Source organism: Schistocerca piceifrons, chromosome 5 (genome assembly GCF_021461385.2).
Source record: "Schistocerca piceifrons isolate TAMUIC-IGC-003096 chromosome 5, iqSchPice1.1, whole genome shotgun sequence".
NCBI lineage: Eukaryota > Metazoa > Arthropoda > Insecta > Orthoptera > Acrididae > Schistocerca > Schistocerca piceifrons.
Genome location: NC_060142.1, coordinates 125,651,252 through 125,662,902, shown reverse-complemented (window position 1 = coordinate 125,662,902; position 11,651 = coordinate 125,651,252).

Here is an 11,651-nt window from a genome sequence, read left to right as displayed (position 1 = left end):
TGTGTTAAAAATGACAGAGCTTAGCGATTCGTATAGACATATATTTTGGACCCCGATATAAGTGTTTGGAATTTTTGTATACTCCATACTATGGCCAATAATTCTTTTTCTGTGGCTGTATAATTCTATTCATGTTTGTTGAGGCTCTGGCTAGCAAAAGCTATTGACCTATGGTCTATACTCTCGAAACCCCATTCGCCTTGGAAAAGTTCATCAGCTATAATCTGATGCATCGGTTGAAATCTTAAATGGTTCACCCATCACTGGATGGTGCAATATTGGTGATTTTGATAGTGCCTGCTTTACACTTTCAAAAGCATGTCCATGGTATTCCCTTCTGTAATAAACGCAAAAGTCGACGTTCGCTTAACTCTTGACTTTGTATGTGGTGTCTGTAATACTGTGCCATTCCAAGAAATCCCTTCAATTGTCTTATGTTTCTAGGTAGTGGACACCCCTTAATGGCCTCAGTATGTTCTGGATCAGGCTTCATTCCTTGTTTCTAGGTGGTGGACACCCCTTAATGGCCTCTATACGTTCTGGATCAGGCTTCATTCCTTTACACCTACGGTCATGTCTCAAAAGTTTTGGCTCTTGCCTTGCAAAGTGTGATTTAATTTTATTGTAATACCTTTTTGCTTAAATATTTTTACGGTTTTCCTCAAAGTCAGGCAATGCTTGTCCCAGGTGGGTGATATTATCAGTATATAATTACATATATGATTAAATCCTTTAATAACTCTCTTCCTAATGCTTCGTCTAATGCGCGTATGAATACTGTTACCAAGACATTTGGTCCAAATGGTAACACATTAAAATGATAGGATTTCCCATGAAATAGAAAAGCTGTATATTTCCTTGAATCGGGATGTAACCGGATTTGCCAATACCCAGCAGTCAGGTCCATCGAGCTAAAATACTGTGCTCTCTCAAATTTGGAGAGTAACTCTTCGATGTTAACCGGTCTAGCTCTCTATATGTTTATTTAGGGTGTGCATGTCCAGTACTAGCCACACACCACTACCAAAGGACTGTTGATAACACTTGTACTGCGTTCTGTTATTTTACTATCTATCATTTTACCTATCGCCCCCTTAACTGCTTCCTTTAAGCTTACCGGTATCGGGTAAGGTTTACAAAAAAAAAAAAAAAAAAAAAAAAAAAAAAAATTCAGTATCATCTTTGATCTTAAACTTACATATGTAGCCTGGACTATCAAAAAATACCATTTCATATTTTAATAGAATTTTGGTTAAATCGGATTTTTAGTCGTTGGTTATTGGGGATTCATTTACTTTATTTTGTATGTCAGCTTGATGTGGTGCGTGACTTAAGTTTTCCATCTCTGGTGACAGTTGCGCTGTTGCTGTTAATTGTAAACACTGGTGTTCAGTTGTTTGTTTATCAATATAACTGTCTGTTATAAACTTAACACTATATTTATCCTCACTTAATCCAAAATAAAGACAGCTCTCTTCAAAATTTAATATGACATTAAATTCTGACAGCCAATCTAGGCCAAATAACACATCCCTGTTAATATTTTCTACTACCAGAAGTGTTTGATGGAACAAAATATCACCGATGGTACAAGTTACTTGGGTTTCATATTTGACAACCTTACTTGTAGTTCCAGTTATACCAACTATATATACTCCTGTTACTGGTAGTATAGGTAAGTTATGCTTAGTTCTTAATGTATTAAAGAAACCCCAAGAAATAAGTGGTACTTCACTACCAGAATCAATAAAGATGTCGACTTCAAAATCTTCTACTGTTCCAATTATAATTGGTTGTGGATTAATATTGTTATCAGTATGTTCTTCCAAGAACAACCACTCTTTGGTGGATACTTTGTGTAAAAGTAACAAATTTCTTATTATTTAGGCCTGCTACTGTATTTCTACAACCTGGGCCCTGGCCCTCGGTCCAGATCGCTTTACGTTTTCCTCACTGTTTGTAAGCACAGGCTGGTTACCAAATCGCGGTGTGACGTTACTACTTTGGACTCTATTATTACTTGGTACAAATGCCTGCGATGTTGCTGGGCCTATAGTTGAAGATGGATGTTTCTTTTGGAAATTTTCGTTACCATAATTCCGCCTATGCTGTTGTACTCCCGCTAAATTTGCCTCGTGTCTCTTAAATTTACCACTACTATTATTATTTCTTCAGTGATTTTGACTTTCATTTTGATGTATGCTCTCATTTCAGTCCCTATTTATGGCATCAAGTGCATCTACAAAGGATAATAATTCTTCTACTGTTTTCCATCCACTACACAATATATCCTTTTTAGCATAAATGGGTAAATGTCTTATAAGAATCCTAACCAACACTTCTTCGTCCATGGGCTTATTTAAGTTCTTCGCCCTCATTAGATACCAATCAAAATATCTTCTCATTGTACGCCAGGAACTATTGTAATATTTTGGGTCCCACAAATCCGATAGTAGTTTCTCCTGTGCACTGGCTGACCAATACTTTTCTTTTAACTTCTTCTGCAAGTCCATCCAAGAAGAAAAGTTTTCAATGTTTACGGTATCCCACTCTGAGGCTTCTCCCAAAAGATACCCCACCACAAACTCAATCTTTTTTGTGTCTTCCCAAGACTTGGGTAATGCCCGATTAAATCTCTTCAGGAAGTGAGTTGGGTGCACGTCCCCGTCTGGCTTAAATTTTGGAAACTGCGTGGATAGTCCTGAACCTGCTCCCCATTGTAGGTCGGTTATTGCCTCACTGGTTAACACTACATTAGTAGAAGCCCCTCTGTTCTCCACTTGGTCCTGCATAAGTTTGAATTCTTTCTATAACTCATCAATGTTTCTCTTAGTGTCGTAAAGTTCATAGGATAGGTTCTTAGACACATTGTCATAGTTCACTTTCGCAGAAACTTTTCTATCTATTATCTCCTCTACCTGTTCCTCCAGACTGCTTATATTTATAGTGTCTGAAGTTGCTAGTTTTTCCTTAAAATTTCTTTCCACATCATCAACTCGAGTGTTGACACCTGCAATTTGCGATTGTACTAAAAGAATTATCTTATCTTGTTTCTCAATACTATCCTTCAGGGTGCGCAACTGCTGATTTATCACATCAAAGGTAACATTGCATATGCTCTGAAACGATCCTAATTTTTCAACAAGTTCCTTTTCTATGTTATTACATTTATCTTCAGTGTCAAATTCTAATTTTTTAGTTAAATCTTGAAGTTGTACATCCTGTCTGTGGTTAAATTGATTCTGACAGCATCCCCAGCCCAATCCCGAGTGTTACCCGCCTGTGACAAACTGGGTGCTATTCCTGTTTCTGTCGTCACTCCGCATAAAAGCCTCAACATGGTCCAGGGGAATATTTGCCAATGTGACCTCCTGTTGCAGTCTGACAACGAGCTCTGCACTGATTTAGAATTGCAGGGTGTTCATTTCATTCGGCACGTTTACAGGAGACCCAAAGACAACAGGGTTGCTACCGGTGCTTTCATCTTGGCCCTTGAGGCTGATTCATTGCCTGAAAAGGTCAAGGTGATGGTTTACCACTGTGATGTTAAGCCATACGTCCCTCTCCCTAAGCGGTGCTTTAAGTGCTGGAAGTTTGGGCACGTCTTTCTGCTGCACTTCCACCGCCACATGTCAAGAATGTGGACGTCCCCTGCACCCAGGTACTCCATGTCCGCCACCTTCCACTTGCATCAACTGCAGAGAGCTCCTTTCCCCCTGCTCGCCAGACTGCCCAGTGCTCCAAAAGGAGTGGAAAATCATGGAGTATAATACCCTGGACCGGTTGACTAACACAGAGGCTAAATGTAAATTCGAAAAATTACACCCCATTCGGTTGATGTTGACATACGCTGCAGCTACTTCACCATCACCGTCCCAAGTGCCAGTGGTTCCTCACTCTGTGCTACAAACAGTGGCTCCTCTGGGCCACCAGAATACATCCACCCTCTTGGTGGTAGGGGGCAAATTGCTCCGTTGATCCCAAAGTAGGTGCTTTGGGGGCAAGGACACCCCCCCCCCCCCTCCCAAACTCAGGGGACATTGGTCCCCCCCCCCCCTCCCCTGCCAGAGATGCAAAAGCCTCCTCTGGCTTCTCTCACGCAGAAGGTGTCCCTTGGGGCCCTCTCTCCCAAAGTCTCCACTAATGCCACGGCCAAGGAGCCAAAAGATGCTGGAAGAAGAGCTTCACAATCTTCCTCTGTGCCTGAAGCTGATTCCGAGTAATTGTTCCAGCAAGCCCCTAAAGAGAAGTGAGAGAGCAAGCAAACTAAGTAGTAGCCTGCTAAGAAACAGGACCCTCTGGTGGCCCAACCACCACCACTCCCTATCAATTCTGCATCTGAGGATGCAGTGGAGATCCTAGTGTCCCTTGTGGACCTGAATCTCAATGTTGCCTCATCCAACATAGAAATGGCCACAAATACTCAGTCGGAGGCAGTAGGTGACCCTGAGGCATAACCTGCCCTCTTGCGCGCTTCATGCCCTCCCAGCCTCACAATGTCACCCTCCAATGGAATTGCGGCAGTTTTTTCCACCACCTGGCTGAGCTACAGCAACTGTTAAGCTTTACATCTGCTTTCTGCATTGTCCTCCAGGAAACCTGGTCCCGCCAATGGAGGCCCCTGCCCTCCATGGCTATAAGGGATATTACAGGAACCGTAGCAACTATAATGGTGTCAGGTGGAGTTTGCGTCTGTCCTGAACTCGGTATGCAGTGAACCTGTGCCCCTTCAAACCTCTCTTGAAGCTGTAGCAGTCTGGATAAGGACGAGGCAGGAAATAACTGTCTGCAACAGGTCTCTTCCTCCAGATGGTGCAGTATGCCTGAACACATTGGCTGCACTGATTGATCAACTCCCTAAACCTTTCCTACTTTTGGGAGATTTTAACACTCATATCTGTTGTAGGGTGGTACAGTTCTTACTGCCCGAGGCAGAGATGTCGAAAATTTACTGTCACAACTCTACCTCTGCCTCTTAAATACTGGGGCTGCCACACATTTCAGTGTGGCACATAGCACGTATTCGGCCATTGATCTCTCAGTTTGCAGTCCTGGCCATCTCCCATCTATCCACTGGAGAGCACATGACGACCTGTGTGGTAGTGACCACTTCCCCATCTTCCTGTCATTGCCCTGGCGTCAGGCCCATGGACGCCTGTCCAGATGGGCTTTAAACAAGGCAGACTGGAAGCCTTCACCTCTGCTGTCACCGTTGAATTTCCCCCACATGGTACCATCAGTGTGGTGGTTGAGCAGTTAACTAGGACAATCGTTTCTGCCAAGGAAAACACGATCCTTGTTCTTTAGGGTGCCCCCAGCAAAAGACGGTCCCTTGGTGGTCGCGGAAGTCACAGAGGCAATTAAGGAACGTTGGTGAGCGCTACAGTGGCATAAGCGGCACCCTTCCCTGGAGAACCTCATAGCTTTTAAACAGCTCCGTGCCTGCATTCGACAGCTTATCAAAAGGCGGAAACAGGAGTGTTGGGAGAGGTATGTGTTGACCACTGGGTGCCATACGTCACCTTCCCAAGTCTGGGCAAAGGTCAAACGAGTAAGAGTTTTTGGGTGCCAGACCCCAACAGATGTTCCCGGTGTTGACATAATTGGTGTATTCTCTACCAACCCAAATGCGATTGCCGAGCACTGTGCTCGCGCCTCTGTGGCAGAAAATTATCCCCAGCCTTTCGCACTCTCAAACGGCGGATGGAAGGGAAAGTCCTCTCGTTCACTACACGCCACAGTGAACCCTGTAACGCCCAATTTACAGAATGTGAGCTCCTCAGTGACCTTGCACATTGCCCCGATACAGCTCCTGGGCCCTATCGGATCCACAGTCAGATGATTAAACATCTCTCGTCTGACTACAACCGACATCTCCTCGTGATCTTCAACCGGATCTGGTGCGATGGCATCTTTATATCCCACTGGCGGGAGAACACAATCGTACCAGTGCTTAAACTTGGCAAAAACTCGCTTGATGTGGGTAGCTATCAGCCTACCAGCCTCACCAGTGTTCTGTGTAAGCTGCTGGAATGTATGGTGTGTCGGTGGTTGGGTTGCGTCGTAGAGTCACGTGGCCTAATGGCTCCGTGCCAGGATGGCTTCTGTCTGGGTTGCTCTGCCGCTGATAATCTTGTGTCTCTCGAGTCTGCCATCTGAACAGCCTTTTCCAGACACCAACACTTTGTTGCTGTCTTTTTTGATTTAAGAAAAGAGTATGACATGACTTGGCGACATCATATCCTTGCCACGTTACACGAGTGGGGTATCAGAAGCCTGCTCCCGATTTTTATCCAGAATTTATTGTCAATTCATACTTTCTGTGTCAAAGTTGGTGCCTCCCATAGTTCCCCCAATATCCAGGAGAATGGTGTCCCGCAGGGCTCTGTATTGAGTGTCTTTATTTTTAGTGGTCATTGTCGGTCTAGCAGCAGCTGTAGGGCCGTCCATCTCACCCTCTCTTTATGCAGATGACTTCTGCATTTTGTACTGCTCCACCAGTACTGGTGTTGCTGAGTGGCACCTACAGGAAGCCATCTGCAAGGTGGTCATGGGGTCTAGCCCACGGCTTTCAGTTTTTGGTTTTTATGCACTTCTGTCAGCATCATACTGCTCATTTGGAATCAGAACTTTACCATACTGATGATCCCCTCACTGTAGTGGAGCTGTATCAATTTTTAGGACTAGTCTTTGACGCCCAATTGACTTGGCTTCCTCACCTTAGTCTGCTTAAGCGGAAGTGCTGGCAGCACCTCAATGACCTCAGGTGCCTGAGCAACACCAACTGGGATGCAGATCGCTCTAAACTGCCACAGCTATATGGAGCCCTTGTTCAATCCTGCCTTGACTGTGGGAATCTGGTTTATGGTTTGGTGGCACCCTCAGCATTGTGTTTACTCAATCCAGTGCACCACTGCGGCATTCGACTAACAACTGGAGATTTTAGGACGAGTCCGGTGACCAGCGTCCTTGCGGAGGCTGGAGTCGCTCCATTGCAGGTCAGGTGTGCACAACTACTCGCCATTTATGTTGCACACGTTCATAGTTCTCCTGCACGTCCGAATTACCGTCTCCTTTTCCCACCCATGGCAGTTTATCTCCCGCATCGGTGGCTCAGGTCATGGCTTAACAATTGCAGTTTGTGTCTGATCCTTTCTATCTGAACTGGAGTCCTTGCCTTTACCACCTATACCCGAGGTCCAATCGCGTACACCTCCATTGGTTACACCTAGGCCGCAGCTTTGCCTGGACCTTTCGCATGGCCCAAAGGAGTCAGTTCACCCCGCAGCTCTTCGCTGTCACTTCATCTCGATTATTGATATGTACCGAGGCCACGAAGTGGTTTACACCGACAGCTCGATGGCTGATGGTAATGTTGGCTTCACTTATGTCCATGGAGGACAATTGAACAACATTCTCTGCCCGATGGTTGCAGTGTTTTCACTGCAGAGCTGGTGGCCACATCTAGTGCACTTCAGTATATCCGTTCATGCCCTGAGGAATCATTTCTTCTGTGTACTGACTCCTAGAGCAGCCTACAAGCTATTGACCAGTGCCACCCATGTCATACTTTGGTAGCGACCATCCAGGAGTCAATCTATGCCCTGCAACGGTCCGGTCGTTCAGTGGTGTTTGTGTGGACCCCAGGACACATTGGAATCCCAGCCAACAAACTTGCTGACAGGCTGGCCAAACACGGAAACCGCTTATGGAGATCGGCATTCCAATAACTGACCAGTGTTCGTTTTTACATCACCAGGTTTTTCAGCTTTGAGAGACGAAGTGGCGTAGTCTCAGTACGCTCAACAGACTGCGTGCCATTAAGGAGACTATGAACGTGTGGCAGTCCTCCATGCGAGCCTCTTGCAGGGATTCTGTGGTTCTCTGCCAGCTCCGCATTGGCCACACTTGGGCGACCTACGGCAACCTCCTGCTCCATAAAGTCCTGCCCCAGTGTCGATGCGGCGCCCAGTTGACGTTGGCCCATATTCTGTTGCACTGCCCCACTTTGACTGCCCTGCGAAGAAATCTTCGGTTGCCAGACTCGTTGCCGCTAATTTTACCTGACAACGCCTCATCAGCTGATTTAGTTTTATGTTTTATTCGTGAGTATGGGCTTTATTATTTGATCAAAATTTTAGCACATGTCCTTGTCCCTCTGTGTCCTCCACCCTAGTGCTTTTGGGGTGGAGGTTTTAATGTGTTGCAGACTGGCTGGCTTCTCCTTTTTATCCTCATGATCAACCAGCCATGGTAATCTGTTTTGTCGTTTTAATCTCTTCTACCTGTTTCTTGCGTTTCTGTGGTTTTCTTCTCCCCTTTTTTTCCATTTAAGTGTTTGTTGCCATTCCGTCGTTCTTGTGGTTTTTCCTTTCCCTCCATTTTGTGTTGTCAGTCTTGATTGCTTTATTCTCACCCTTGTGGCATTGTTTTATTTGGAACAAGGGACCTATGACCTAGCAGTTTGGTCCCTTCCCCCTCTTTAAACCAACCAACCAACAGGCACACTTCACATAACACATGACCGCTATCTCTGCCCACTGTGATCATGTGTGTCATGTGCATGGATTGTCAAGATAAAAGCTTTCTTCCCAAGAAACGTTCACGTTTCGTTCAGTTGACGGTATGTGTAAATGCTTCCAATTTAAATACATTGTGAATTCTTTTGACAAGAGTTTGTTCTGCCTGAATCTACAACTAGAATTGAGGTTGATGGTTGTGGTGTCACCGCCAGACAACACACTTGCTAGGTGGTAGCATTTAAACTGGCCGCGGTCCGTTAGTATGCGTCGGACCCGCATGTCGCCACTATCAGTGATTGCAGACTGAGCACCGCCACACGGCAGGTCTAGCCTAGAGAGACTCCCTAGCACTCGCCCCAGTTGTACAGCCGACTTTGCTAGCGATGGTTCACTGCCTACATACGCTCTCATTTGCAGAGACGACAGTTTAGCATAACATTCAGCTACGTCATTTGGTACGACCTAGCAAGGCGCAATATTCAGATACTAGAATGTATTCTGAACAGATAATATTGTGAATCATGTACCATCAAGAGCGACATTCATCATTAATGGATTAAAGTTAAGTATGAAACTAATTACGTCCACTTTCTGGATTCTCATTCCTTGTCATGTTCCAGACCTCACGTCAGTATGGTTCTTCCCTCCTCATGCCAGCCTGCGTGAGCTAAAACGCGTGCATTTCGGCCTCCACTCATAACACGGTGTTGGCTCTTCTGCTAACACAAAAATGGTGGTACCCTGCCTGAGTATATATGGAGATTGCATGATGAATCTGGAGCATTTTCCTACCTGACTTGTCCATCTTTATTACCAGTTCGTCAGTGCATCACTCTAATTACTCAGCTAGTGAAACTCCCATTTCTCCCTAATCCATTCTTTGGACAATGCATTTTCGGTGACAGAACAATAGTTACACTCGGACGCCATAGTAGCAGTGTTATGAAAGCACAAATAGCTGTGCAAATAGGAAAACTGTTCATAATGTCAGGTTAATGGAGCCACACTTAATAAGTGATTCACAGTACCAGTTCAGAATTGCAGTGCAACTGGCTGTTTCTGTCTGAAGTTTTGATATGATGTGTTACGCCTTTGATAGGCAGTCACAGTATTTACATTACTAATCCGATACACAATGTTGCATGAATGATTACACAGACTTTGTTATAAAAACTTAATACATAGTGTGACTCAAATGATTACTGAGTGCAGACACTCATAATCACGTTTTATAAAGAGTGGGTAACAGTGCCGTGGCTTGGTGCGAACTGTTGCAGATAAGTTGCACAGTGATTTTGCATAGTTAGTAGTGCACCTGGGATTGACTGTTGGGTGTCGTCTGACTATTTTAAGACTGTTGTATGAACAAACTTTTATTTTGGAAAATACGTAATTATTTGAAAAATGCCTGTGTTAAATTTTGCAACTGTGAATCAGCTGTAATTTTTTGTGAATTGTTTTGCAGGTTAACAATTTAGAGGCTGTCATAGGGCCACGTTATGCACCTATGCTGGGAAGATCATACTTACAATTACGGTTGGCATTTGGGAGTTTCTTTACACTATGATGATTTATGCAAAATTGTAGTGTGTTAATCATTTAATGAGGTACATAATCTTGTGTATAAAATTTATAGCAACAAAAGCATAGTGGCAAGTCATAATTTAAGAAGCACAGAAGTGACAGGTTGAACTTCTGTTGTCACTTATATAGTAACTTGATTAGTTTTTATGAAAATAAGAGTATGTTACTGGGAGTACTTCAGATGAGTGGTGTTAATCTATTCAGTTATGCAGATTAACTCATTAGAAATTTATTAATTGTTGCCATAAAAATTTCAGTTAGGTACATCTTTCAGTTAACAATACTCTAGTGAACACTGTGTACATTAATGAAATCAGCATACCCAAATTTATCATTTAAACAATGAATGTAAGTGAAACTCAGTGTAATTACTGACTTGGCATATTTAAGGACGTTACATATTACATATGTGAATGTGAAAAGTGGGTGATAAGTGAAAAGAAAAAGTTCAAATATTAACAGGAATGCAATCATAGTAGTTGGCACGGCCATGTTAGAAACCGTATCACGTTTTGCTGTGTTAACTCCCCCTCCCCCCAATTTTTTTACCATTGGGCCCTGCTGTGGACCAAATAAATAACTGCTTCTTATTTTCCAGTAATTTTTTATTCTTTCAGAGTGTTATTGCTTCCAAATTTCTGACCAGTTTGCTTCAATATTTTCTTTTCTCTGGAGATGGAAGCCCAAAACCTTCTTTCAGTATGTATTTTTCCAAAATTTTGTAATGATGAAAACAATTTTTGACAAAATAATTTAATTGGATAGACAAAAAATCTACTCACTAAGGGGTGGCAGAACACACACATGATGGTTGTAATTAGGCAAGCTTTTGGAGCCAGTGGCTCCTTCAGGCTGAAGTGTTGAAGGGGAAGAAAGAGGGGTGAAGGAGGAGGACTGGAGGGGTCTAGGAAAAAGCTTAGATTTCGGGAAAGTCGCCCAGAAATGTGTGTCAGGGTAAACTTACCGCAGAGGATGAGAAGGAAAGACCTTTTTTCTCATCCCGTGTGGTAAGTCTAGCCTGATCTGCGTTCTGGGCAACTTTCTCGAAATCTCTACCCCTTTTCTTAGACATATTCAGTCCTTTCCCTTTACCCCTTTGCTTTCCCTTCAACGTTTCTGCCTGAAGAAGGAGCCACTGGCTCCGGAAGCTTGCCTAATTACAACGCTCACATGTGTGTTCTGCCACTGCTTGGTGAGTCGATTTGTTATCTGTCCAATTAAATTATTTTCCTTAATTTTGTTATTTGCTACATTAAGATCACATCAGATTTCTAGGAGCCACTTGCATGATCTGAAATTTTTTCTGGTTGACATGGTCAAAAATCCTCACATATCTGTTTTTGCAGTCTGCATTCTCTCATTTTGGGAGTTTGCAACGCCCAGTTGTTCAGTTTACTTGTACATATTATTCATCCTGTGGATTCCACTATTCACCACAGTATTTTATCATGTCCAATATTTTTCCTCTTTTCCATGTTTCCTGTTTCTCCTGTCTTAATTAAATCCATGCATTTGGCTTTGTATAGACATTACCATGTTACAATT